This window comes from Bison bison, unplaced genomic scaffold (assembly GCF_000754665.1).
Source record: "Bison bison bison isolate TAMUID 2011002044 unplaced genomic scaffold, Bison_UMD1.0 scf7180017864374, whole genome shotgun sequence".
Taxonomy (NCBI): Eukaryota; Metazoa; Chordata; class Mammalia; order Artiodactyla; family Bovidae; genus Bison; species Bison bison.
Window position 1 is genome coordinate 3,152,729 of NW_011494946.1, and position 12,546 is coordinate 3,165,274.

The window sequence follows — 12,546 nt, forward strand, 5'->3', positions numbered from 1 at the left end:
CATTCTGCAGTCACTTCCATAAGTGCATATTTTAAAAGTGAATACATTTTTGTGTTATCAATATATAAAATATTTTCACCAAAATGTTCTGATTTATTTGCTTATTTTTGAATAAACATTTTTTTTAAGTGTGTATTTTTCTCTGGACTAGGTCATTAAATATTGAGGTTCATTTTTTAAAAACTGGTTAAGAAAACATTTTAAATTAATTTTATACTTTATTGTTTGCAGGAATAAGGTGTTACCTTTACTGAAAAGGCTTTTCATTTATATCCTAGCCAACATTTCTATGACATACAAAGTTATTAGGACTGAATTGATGTTTAAAAGTGCCATTAATTCATTTACCCCAAATGTTCATTAACAATGTAAATGTATGCTGATGTTCTATGAGACAAGGAAGTGACTAATGACTCTTCCAACTAACAACACTTAAAATGAATAGAAACTTTAGATAGCTAATCTTGAAGTAATCAAGACCCTCATTCAGCCTGGCATCTCTGTATGCTCTAAAACAGCTGTCAACTGTTAAAAATATACACAAAACACACATAAGCGCACGCACACGCAGAAGAAAGATATGTAAATATCTAGTTCTTCAGAGCCAGAAAGGTTACTAACGGTAGTGGGTTTTGTGCATTGTATATGTAAATATTGTATATAAAGCATCTATTTCATCTTAGGTTTTCTTTTTGCAGAAAACTGTGCTGCATTTTAATGGGGTTGTCATATTTACTTGAAAAATCATCACCTTTTTAGTATGTTGGTTTATTTTAATATATGTCTTTCATGGGGTTCTCCACGTATTTGAAGCCATTTATACTTTTCCCACAAGGGAATTTGTGGCAACTAGATGACTCATTTTGTAAGTAGTCAAACACTGGACTTAAGCAGTGTTTTCTCTGTGTAGAAACCATGTTTTTTGTTGACTTGAAAAAATTCCTTTTGCATATTCCAGAAGTAAACAAATAAGTCTTTAATTTCTGAAACCTGAATTTTTATATTTACAGAAATATACTACATTTCCGAGTTAAATGGTTCTGCATATTCTGGAAAGGATTAGCAAAAATAGCCACATAACAGATAAGACAGAGAGAAAGTTACATATCATTGGTTTACTTTCATGGATGTTTGAGGGAAGTGAGTGAGGGCAGAAAAAAAAGTATTTGCATATATACATGCAAAATCTTAGGGCACATTTTCTATGTTAATTAAAGTTTTAAATGCTTGAATTTCTCTTTCAAATTGAAAACACCACAGAAAGTATGACATTTTCTCTATTGAATTTGGTTATGTACCAAAATTATCATCTTAAATTTCAAGATCTTTGATCAAAGGGTATTACTAATTGACAAGTTACCTATAATTCAGTTTAAACCATAAAAAAAAACTTATTTTTTCAGCTATTCATGATTATTCAGTCCTAGCATGTAACTTTTAATGATTTAATTAAATGAAAAAGTAATCATTTTAAACTAAAAACAATATGAAGACTTAGGGAGACTTAACCTATTATCAATAAAGAAATAACATTATCAGAATCACTCGTTTTTCTCCAAGCTTATAAGAGATTGGAACGTTAACTCACGATGAGAAAACGTTTTCCTCTATTAGGTCTCTGTGAAGAATTGCAGTTTGTTACATACAGCCAGAGTTTTTAGCTCTAATTTTATATGCCTTCTTACTTAACAGCTTTTGCAGTATTCAGATAATTACTTAATGTAATACCTTTTTATGTAATACCTGTTTCAAAGCTTTCTTTTTGGCTCTTGTATAAAATACTTAGTAACCTACTTAAAAAATATCTAAGACATTCAGAACACCCTGCCTACTTCATTTTTGCCTTTTTACAATTTTTTTGTCTCGTCTTCCTTTTTTTGGTTTATTATATCATAGAATTACATGGCTGGAAATGGGTGCCTGGCTTTATTGATGAATAAATTGGTGGTAATAAAATCAGCTTAATGTAGTTGATGCAAGAAAACGATGCGGTCCTGTTACCATCTTTAGTGTGGCTTTCCACGTCGTAGAGGTGTCACTGAACTCAGGTTTGGGTGCTTGCCACTTGAAACGTCCACAGCCGTGTGACGTGGGCTGCCCGTCCAGGGCCCAGGGAGAAGGTGGGCTAGTGTCCCGGAACCAACCCCGAAGGTTCTGCTCGGTGTGGCAGTGTTTAAAGGGACAACAGGGCGGTTGGGCCAGAGTCGTCACCATCCTCCTTGTGGGCAGGCTGTTGCCACTGCCTCATCTTCCTCTTCACTCAGTTTCTCTTATAAGACTGGTGAAGGGGAGGCTGGGAGAGAGATCTGGCGATCTCTTAACTCCTTCTTCATTTCTTCTTTATCTGTAAAGTACCAACACGTCAGGCAAATATTATGTATTCAAAATATTTGAAACGTGTGCACGGGCCAGAGGTTAGGTAAAACACAGCTTTGTTAAAGTGACAAGAGTGGCCCGTTGCAGAGAGCTACTTCCTACAGTAAACCACCTGTGAGCATGCTGCGTACACGTCACCCCTCTCAGACATCGTTCCATTTCTATGGGATTATGAACAAAGATCCTTTTTCTGTAGCTTCTTCATGCTGATACACAGGGTGCCGTATTCTTAACGTGGAAGATGCTGACAATCTGTAGCGTCTTTTTGTTGATAGTTTCCGTTGCCTGGCTGTGTATATGGGCAGAGTAAGCCACAATTCCTTTGATGCCCACAAAGATATGCATACAGTTTATAGTGTTAATCCTCTTCTCTTTAAGTCCAGGTCTTATAAGTGTGCTAGTCACGGGTTCAGGATTGCTCAGGACAGAGCAGCCTGTGTCTTGACTACAGGTGCAGCACCCTGTGGTTACGTCTCCCCTCTAATAGCAGTTACAGTACCTGTGAAGCCACTCAGGAGTGTTCATCAGACCCTGAAAAGATCCTGTGCCTCTGTCATCCTAATTGTTAACTACTTGAGCCTACGCTTTTGTGACTCAGGGAGGCCTGGGACATTTCAGTTATTCTACAAACAAGAGGCAGTGGGTGAGGGGGGAACCTTGTACTTGGGACGGGATTGGCAGGGTTCTGCTTGGTTATAGATGCAGTCTAGAGCTGAGATGGATTTGTACAGAGGGGCAGGGTATTCTTATTCTCACTATAATAGCAGGAAGGTTGGAGAAACCGTGTTTCGGTGCAGTCCATTCATCTGTTTGATGGCAGAGAGTGCAGTAAAGTATCACTGATATTTTAATATCTTTCTTGATATCTTAGGGTGAGGTAATTTGCTGATAGTGAGTGATAAGATGAAGCATTTGAAGATTTGGGGAGAGTAAAAAAGGTTAGATTGAGTTGGTAAAGAATATATAACCTTGGGGACCAAGGTGAATTTAAACATCATAATTTATAGGTGATACAAACTTGTAAATGTGTGTGATTGCATCCAGCAGAATTCAGTGCCTAGGACTTAGACACAATGAAAAGCAGATGGTTGCTTTGTCATGGGAGTATAAGAGGTAGACAGTACCCAAGGAAGTTTATGGTGGAAGAATTCATGGATGGGTTTGAGAATAGAAAGTTATGGAAAGAGGGCAGAGTTATGAGAGGGCAGAGTAGAAAGTTTCGGGAGGGACCGAGTTAGGAGAGGTGCAGCAGAGGATCGCAGGGCGGTTGGGAGTCACAGATGCGGTGGGACAGCGTGACGGGCAGTGGTGACTGGTGATTCAGGGGAGCAGTGTTCAACGGCAGCCAGCTCACCAGCTCCGCACCTTCATTAGTTCTCTGTGGTAATTTAGGTCTCATTGATTTGGACAGGTTTTGGCTTGAAGTCTTTTTATTATTATTATTTCAAAGACTTTTTTAAAGAGCAGTTATAGCTTCACAGCAACAGTCAGAGAAAGGTACAGATTTCCCGCATGCCCTCTGTTCCCATATGTGCACAGCCCCTCTCTTACCTGTGTCTCCCACCAGAGTGGTGTGCTTGTGATAGCTGACTAGCCTCCATTGCCCCATGCTCTGTAGTTTACATTAGGATCCACTCTTGGTAACTTAACTTACATCCTATAAGTTTGGACAAGTGTGTAAAGATGTGTGTCTGTCCAAGCAATGTCACACAAGAGTATCTTTGCAAAATTCTCTGCTTCTACCTGTTCATCTTCCCCATCCTTTGGTCCTCAACCTGTGGCAACCACTGATCTTTTTACTGTCTGTGTAGTTTTGTAAAAAGTATCATCTTAATGAAAAATTCTTTATGGATGTTGAGGAAAACATCAGTTTAGATAGATGAAGAACTGTTAGTAAGACTGTTAAATCAACAAAGCCACCATTTTCCTTAATGAAGATAAAGATTTCTAAATAAATGGGAGAGTGACTTGGAAGTTCCTAAATGACCGTACCAAGGATTTTAAAAAACTGAATGGTTTTTAAACATCTCCTTAATGATGGCTTTTGTGAAGCGGTGTGACACTAGGTAGAGGTGACCTCAGAGGGCAGTGACCATACCGTGCCCTGTCCTTCTAAATTACACCGTCCAGAAGAAGGCGGGGAACAGGAGACTTCAGTGTGAAAGGCTGCGAGTTAGAGACTTGAAAGCCTTCCCACAGAGATACCAGATCAAATATGAGACGGCCGAGGAATACAAAGAGAGGAAAACAGAATGGGGATTGATGGGTCAGAATTTTCCTTGAGCAGAAATTGGATAGAAGGAGCGGTATTTGACAATAGTCAAAGTAGGGGAAGGTAAAGGAGGGGCCAAGATTATGGAAGCTGCAGATGAGAGAGCTCCCCGCGGGCCCAGCGTGCTCAGTGCCTCAGGACCGCCTGGTTACAGACTGTTCAGGGGGAGACAGTCTGTGATGGGAAAAGGATTGATGACCTGTAATTAGTGGGCAGGTATTTTCAAGATACTGCTCACTGACTGACCTGAGTGGGTAGAAGTGAACTCAAAATCTGATCCAGAATTAACATGAAGATGTGGTGCTTGAATATCAGTGGTAAACATTTACATGGCCACAAAAGTTCAACTTGCTCTTTAATGTTAGATTTAGATGATTTTATGTAGATTTTATGTGTTCATGCTCTCATAGTGAATTGAGATTTAGCAAGTTAGACATTTTAATGGTAACAGTGAAACTCACTATTAGTAAAATGAACTCTTGAAATAAAAAAAACTTTTTAATATTTATTTATGTTCGGCTCTGCTGAGCCTTTGTTGCTGTACGGGCTCTTCTCGTCGTGAAGGACGGGGCTGCTCTCTAGTTTTGGTGTTCGGGCTTTTCCTGGCGGCAGCTTCTCTTGTTGTGGAACACGGGGTCTGGGTGCGTGGGCTTCAGTGGTTGTGGTTCCCGGGCCCTAGCGCACAGGCTCAGTAGCTGCGGCTCACAGGCTTAGCAGGGATTGAACCTGTGTCTTCTGCATTGGCAGGAGGATTCTTTACCACTGAGCCACCAGACAAGCCCCAGGTACTCTTGAAATTAAAAAAAAAAAAATTGGTATAAATTTTGAGCTCTTTTTATTGATTTGTCTATTCCTTATTAATTGAATTCAGTGTAGCAATTCCCTGTATTAAGAGGGAGTTGCTTTTTCAGTTCCTTTAGCATTGGGATTTTGTGAAGAGTCATTTTAGTTGTACTGGAACTTTTTTTCATTTTTGTTGTCTTAAGAGTTTAAGTTTTTCCAGTGGTCATGCATGGTTTTCCAGTAGTCATGTATGGATGTGAGAGATGGACTATAAAGAAATCTGAGCACCAAAGAATTAACACTTTTGAACTGTGCTGTTGGAGAAGACTCTTGAGAGTCCCTTGGACTGCAAGGAGATCCAGCCAGTCCATCCTAAAGGAAAGCAGTCCTGAATATTCATTGGAAGGACTTATGTTGAAGCTAGAGCTCCAATACTTTGGCCACCTGATAGAAAGAACTGACTCATTGGAAAAGGCCCTGATGCTGGGAAAGATTGAAGGTGGAAGAAGAAGGGGAAAACAGAGGATGAGACGGTTGGATGGCATCACTGATTTGATGGACATGAGTTTGAGCAAGCTCTGGGAGTTGGTGAAGGACAGGGAGGCCTCGTGTGCTGCAGTCCATGGGGTTACAGAGAGTCGGACATGACTGAGCAACTGAACTGAAGAGCAAAGGAGACCTCACTGCTTGCTCTGGTGGCAGAAAGAAACAGTAGCCCTGCCCACTGCCGCTGTGGGCAGAGGTATCTGCTGAGGAATATCCATACTTTGAGAGACTTCTGTGATGCTCAGTCAGCCTTTATAACATTCCTTGGTCCCCAAAGGTGAGAAGCTGTGTGATGGGTGGTTTTGTTTGGCTGGATCAGGCACAACGAGAGTGACAGAGGTGATTTTGTGCGACAGTATTATCTTAGACCTTAGAAAAACATAAACCAAAAAGACGCACTCAGGTGAAGTGACCTGCGAGTGCATTTCGTATCAAAGAATTATGCTAGTTGCTTTCTGCTAGTTCATCAGTGGAACCAGAAAAACAGGAAAATAGAACATGACTGATTTTGACCAAGCTTAGAACACTAGTAACAATTTGAATCTTTAATTAGACTTGTGAATACATCTGTTTTGTTGAACTTAGATTTTCAATTAGAGTGGTGACATAATGGTTAAGAAGTTTCACTTATACTCAATAAATGAGTAGAGATCAGAGAGACACATATTTTATCATACATAGTATGAGCTGCAGGCCACAAAACCTGATATTTATTTATCCATTCATTCAAAAAATTGATTGATCATCTAGTATCTGGGCATAGGCTATTAAACAAATAGTCCAGGTGCTCTCTTTGAATGAAATTGACATTTTAGCATGAGAGAGACAGTAAAAAAAAAGAAAGAAAAAGGTGGAAAAGTAGAAAAATAAGAAAAAGTATCAGAATGATAAGTGCTAGGCAGCAGTTAGAGTGGTAGTGTAATGAACGCTGGGTGCATACTGCAGGTATTCAGAGCAGCGCCCTCTGAGAAGGTGACTGGTCAGTTACATGTGAATGACAGACAGCAAGGAGCCAGGCATGCGGAGATGGCGACAGAGGGGCCACGTGGGCACAGAGAGGCAGAAAGAAAGAAGCAACAGAAAAGGAAACAGTTCATAGAGAGGAGGTTCTTACGGTGGGGATGCTCTTGTCCTACTCAGGTTGTCTGAAGATGTCTGGGGCACGGGGGTGACGTGCAGGAGGGTCCAGCAGGGGCCCACCTCGGGGGCTTCTGTTAGCCAGTGTGGATAGCGTTCTGAAGACTACAGTTTATGTAGCATCTCTGTTGTTCTCTCTGTTGTACTCTTAAATCTCTTTTCAAGAATGAGGGCCATAGCTTTTTTTATGATGTATCATATGACTTGACACTAAGCATTTATTAAGTAATGCCTGATTTACACAGAGTTGTATTTTTAAATTTATTTTCATATTGTAGTCCTCTATGCTGATCTTTATTCCCTCACTCTCAATATTTTAACTCTGTAATAGTGAAGTAATTTCTGCTTAACCTGATATAAAAGAATGTCATAGAATTAACCATTCATCTAAAGCTCAGTTACTACTATGTGATCTGTTTTATGGCATGCTACTAATATTAAAATAGTAACAATAAAGGCTGTCTTGATAAGACCTTTTCTGCTTGACCCATTGTGTACGCCATGTGTAGGAGACTTCGGTGGGTGGTGCAAATAATCTTTATTTTCTCTTTGCTGAAGTAATGGAAAATTTGTTCCTCTAGGACATATTAGAACAATGTATTTAATGCTCTTCAATTTAATTTGCTAGTATCACAATTAATACAATTAAGGTCACTTGAAATGAAACTATTAACAAATTGGCTAATTTACTTTAACAACGTCAATGTGTTCTCACAATTACATTTGCTTTAATTAGTGCACAAGCTATTATTTAATAGCATACTTCACACAGAAAAATGTAATAATGCATTCTTGGCTCCTTATAGCAGAAAGGAAGAAACTTTTAATGGGCTGAGTGATTTTGTGGAATTGCTGCTGGATAAAAAGGGATGGAAGAGAAAGCACAGAGCCAGAAAGCAAAGCCTGTAAGATGTAAATAAAACAAATACCTTTTGGCACTTACCAATGCATGTCCTGTTTATCATTGTGTAAATAGTATCAGAAACTTTTAATTACCATTTAAAAATAAGAGAACATGGGTCCTTGAAAGTTTTGTATTCAGTTTTATCCGGGTTTTGCTTAGTACTGAAGTACTGTTTGACTTCTTGAATATCATAAGTAGTTAAGTTAATTAATAGTTAAATTATTATCATTATTGCAAGTAAATTAATAATTAAAATAATCATGCTAATGGAAAGGAACAGAATGGTGTGGCATATAAAAAAGGTAGGAAGCAAAAATGTGTTTAAATTCTCAGTTTGACTTTTATTTTCTGTTTTGACATGGATATTTTTAATGAAGAGTTCACTTTTCTGTCTGGCCTACTCTGAATGTTGAGATCAGAAGACTCGGAGGAATAAACGGTTGTTTCTGTTTCTATATATGCAGAGTAAGCAGAGGAGATGAATGGTCAACCAAGCCATAATTAATAATATTTGCTCTTCTCCATAAACCTGAGAACAAGATTGACTGTCATGTAATCAGTGGTGATTTTATGTGCAAGGGAGATAAAAACAGTCCAGATAATTCAATACTGTAATTTAAAAAATTAGTTTGACAGTCTTTTTGCCTAATTTGATTGATGAATGTTTCTATTGTTTTTATCTTCTTTCCTTTCCTTCTTTGCTTAATGACAGAAATTCCTAAAGTTGCAAATAAGAAAATAGGCAGAAGAGTAATGAGGTAGTAAATATTTAAATATAAAATGCAAGAGGCTTGGGGAGTCTAGACTTTGAAAAATTAAATATATCTCTCATTTCTAGGAAAGAGGTTCATAGGAGTATATTTAGTTTTTCAGTGCTCAAGACTCTTTATACAGTCCATTGACTCTCATTTTATGCCCTAAATTCTGAATTCAGTCTACCAGGGTGTTCACAGATCAGATGGGTCAAAATAGAGTAATTTACTAGAAGAACAGTCTATTTAGCAATAGTAGAAAATTAGTGTAGGTGACTCTTTAAATGGCATTTTGAGTTTCAAGGGTAGACTGCTGCTTTTAGTTAGTTGCTGTGTGTACTGCACACCGGGCTTCCCTGGCTCAGTTGGTGAAGAATACACCTGGAATGCACGAGACTTCAGTTTGATTCCTTGGTTGGCAAGATCTGCTGGAGAAGGGAGAGGCTACCCACTCCAGTGTTGTTAGGCTTCCCTTGTGGTTCAACTGGTAAAGAGTCTGTCTGCCATGCTGGAGACCTGGGTTTGATCCCTGGGTTGGGAAGATCTCCTAGAGAAGAGAAAGGCTACCCACTCCAGTATTCTGGCCTGGAGAATTCCATGGACTGTATAGTCCATGGGGTCACAAAGAGTTGGACATGACTGAGCGACTTTCACTCACTACACAGTAAGCAGTTCTCGTTTGATTCTTATTATACATGGTCTCTAAATTCCATCTTGACTTTTAATAATTGTTTTAAATTATTATTATTATTATTTTTTTTTTTGGCTGTGTGGCTTGCGGGATCTTAGTTCCCTGACCAGGGATTGAACCCAGATCATGGCAGTGAAAGTGCTGTGTCCTAACCACTAACTGGACTGTGAGAGAATCCCCCCAAAACTTTTTGAAAGAAAATAATATGCCTTTAAAGTGTTCATTCATTGTCAGGTCTGAGGATTAATTTGTTGCATGCCAAGATTCTAGCATTTCAGAAGCACCTTGTGAGTAGCCTGTGGGCCCCCCCCCCTTTTTTTTTTAATGAAGTGATATTTAAAGAAAGTTCTTAAAGAGGCTAAAAGAACTTTGCAGCCTGGTTTTCTACATTTGTTTAATCACTTTCCAGTGTGAGACTACACAGGATTTCTCTGCTCAAGTCCACGACCCACCCAGAACAGACAAGACAACATTGAAGGAGAACAAAGTTAGAAGAAGACTGACCGTGTCTGACTTCAGAATAGGGAGCGCAGAAAGACCCGTACAAGCAGAGCTAAGTGACTGATACTGACGACGAAGCAAAGCCAATTAAAACAAATCTAGGCGTCGATTTTATACCTTTCAGAAACAGTTAACTCAAAGTGGATCATCAACCTAAATGTGAAACCATAAAACGCCTGGGAAATGACGCAGGTGAAAGTCGTCATGATCTTGCATTTTGTGATGACGTTTTAGTTTCAAAACCAAAAGCATGATCAATGAAAGAAAAAATTGATAAGTTGGGTTTCATTAGAATTAAAACCTTTTTTTTCTCTTTGAAAGACATTAAAGGGATTGAAAGGCAAGCCAGAGACTGGCAGAAAATTGTTTACAAAAATTATCTAATAAAAAACTGGTATCTAAAACAGACAAAGAAATTTAATTACCCAGAAATAAGAAAACAAAAACCCAGTAGTTAAAAAATGGACAGAATATCTGAGCAGACATTTTGTGAAACAAAATATACCGATAAGCAGAGGAAAAGATGCTCCACGTCATAGGCCCCCAGAGAATCGCAGATTAGAGTGAGACAGCAGTGCACGTCTACCAGGATGACGGAGGTCCAAGACGCTGGTGCCCGGTGCCAGGGAGGGGGCGCAGCAGCAGGGTCACTGCTCAGTGCTGGTGGGCACACAGAGTGGCGCTGCCACTTTAGAGGATGGTGTGACCTCTGCTTACAAAACTGGACTTACTCTCAGTGTGAGATCCAGCAGTTGCTCTCCTTGATATTCACCCAAATGAATTGTCTAAACATAAACCATCACACAGTGCTTCTAGCAGCTTGAGTGGTGATTGCCAAAACTGGAAGCAACCAAGATGACCTTCAGTTGGTGAATGGACGAACAAAGTGGTATGTGTGTACAATGTCATTATTACTAAGCCGTGAAACTGAAGGGGCCATTAGGGTGTAGCAGGACAAGCAGAAACCTGAGAGGCATGTCACTAAGTGAAAGAAGCCAGTCTGAAAAGGTTACATACTGTGGGTTCAACTCTCGGACCTTCTGGTAAAGGCGAGGCCATGAAGTCAGTGAAAGGATCAGAGATTGGGAGGGCTTAGGGAGGAGGGAGGGATGAATAGGCAGAGCACAGAGGCTCTTTAGGGCCACGACACTGTTCCCTTTGCTGCCAAGAGACAGCAGGAAGACTGGCAGTGTTTTCGGACACGTACAGGAGAGTCACAGACCTCACAGTGCCTTTAAAACTGGTGGGCCTGTTTCTATACACCAGAAGCACTATGTATATATATCACAATAAGTGATTTACATCTCAATTTACTTTGTTTTCTTTCATTATTAAAAGTTGGTGGGAATAGTCATATCATACTTGAAAATTTATCAGAATTGATCTGTATACTCTAACATAACTCCCAACTTTTTATGTTGCTCATATTTCTTGTAAGTAATTTTGTATTGCTGTCCAGTCATTTTGCTCATGTGAAGAACTGTCACATTATTCTCTTTGATTTTGTTAAGGAGATTCAGATGGGTTAATGTGGGTACCTCATTCCTCTCCTCCTCCTCTTCATGTGAGTACAGAGACCCTGTCTTGGATCCTCTGATTTCACTCTGGGAAAGGTTGATTTAGCCTATGGAAACTTGTGTACTCAGTGTTAACTTGTTATCCTGGCTAAACGACCCCCACAGTGCTGAGAGGAACACAAGGGTTATCCAAACTGGGAGTGGGGGACTTTCTGTCAGTTGCTGAATAAGTCCTGATGAGTTTGTTCCTGAAGTTTTAGTTCTACAGCATCAGATCAGATCAGTCGCTCAGTCGTGTCTGACTCTTTGCGACCCCATGAATTGCAGCACGCCAGGCCTCCCTGTCCATCACCAACTCCCGGAGTTCACTCAGACTCACGTCCATCGAGTCAGTGATGCCATCCAGCCATCTCATCCTCTGCATCCCGTTCTCCTCCTGCCCCCAGTCCCTCCCAGCATCAGAGTCTTTTCCAATGAGTCAACTCTTCTCTGAGGTGGCCAAAGTACTGGAGTTTCAGCTTTAGCATCATTCCTTCCAAAGAAATCCCAGGGCTGATCTCCTTCAGAATGGACTGGTTGGATCTCCTTGCAGTCCAAGGGACTCTCAAGAGTCTTCTCCAACACCACAGTTCAAAAGCATCAGTTCTTCGGCGCTCAGCCTCCTTCACAGTCCAACTCACATCCATACGTGACCACAGGAAAAACCATAGCCTTGACTAGACGAACCTTTGTTGGCAAAGTAATGTCTCTGCTTTTGAATTTGCTAAGGTTGGTCATAACTTTCCTTCCAAGGAGTAAGCGTCTTTTAATTTCATGGCAGCAGTCACCATCTGTAGTGATTTTGGAGCCCAGAAAAATAAAGTCTGACACTGTTTCCACTGTTTCCCCATCTATTTCCCATGAAGTGGTGGGACCGGATGCCATGATCTTCGTTTTCTGAATGTTGAGCTTTAAGCCAATTTTTTCACTCTCATCTTTCACTTTCATCAAGAGGCTCTTTAGTTCCTCTTCACTTTCTGCTGTAAGGGTGGTGTCATCTGCATATCTGAGGTTACTGATATTTCTCC

General features: G+C 39.9%; 1 protein-coding gene across 1 annotated transcript in view; it reads left to right on the forward strand.

Moving 5' to 3' along the window:
- Positions 1-12,546, forward strand: part of TBC1D5 (TBC1 domain family, member 5) — a 540,661-nt gene that overhangs the window by 185,276 nt on the left and 342,839 nt on the right. The gene's annotated exons all lie outside the window — the stretch shown is intronic.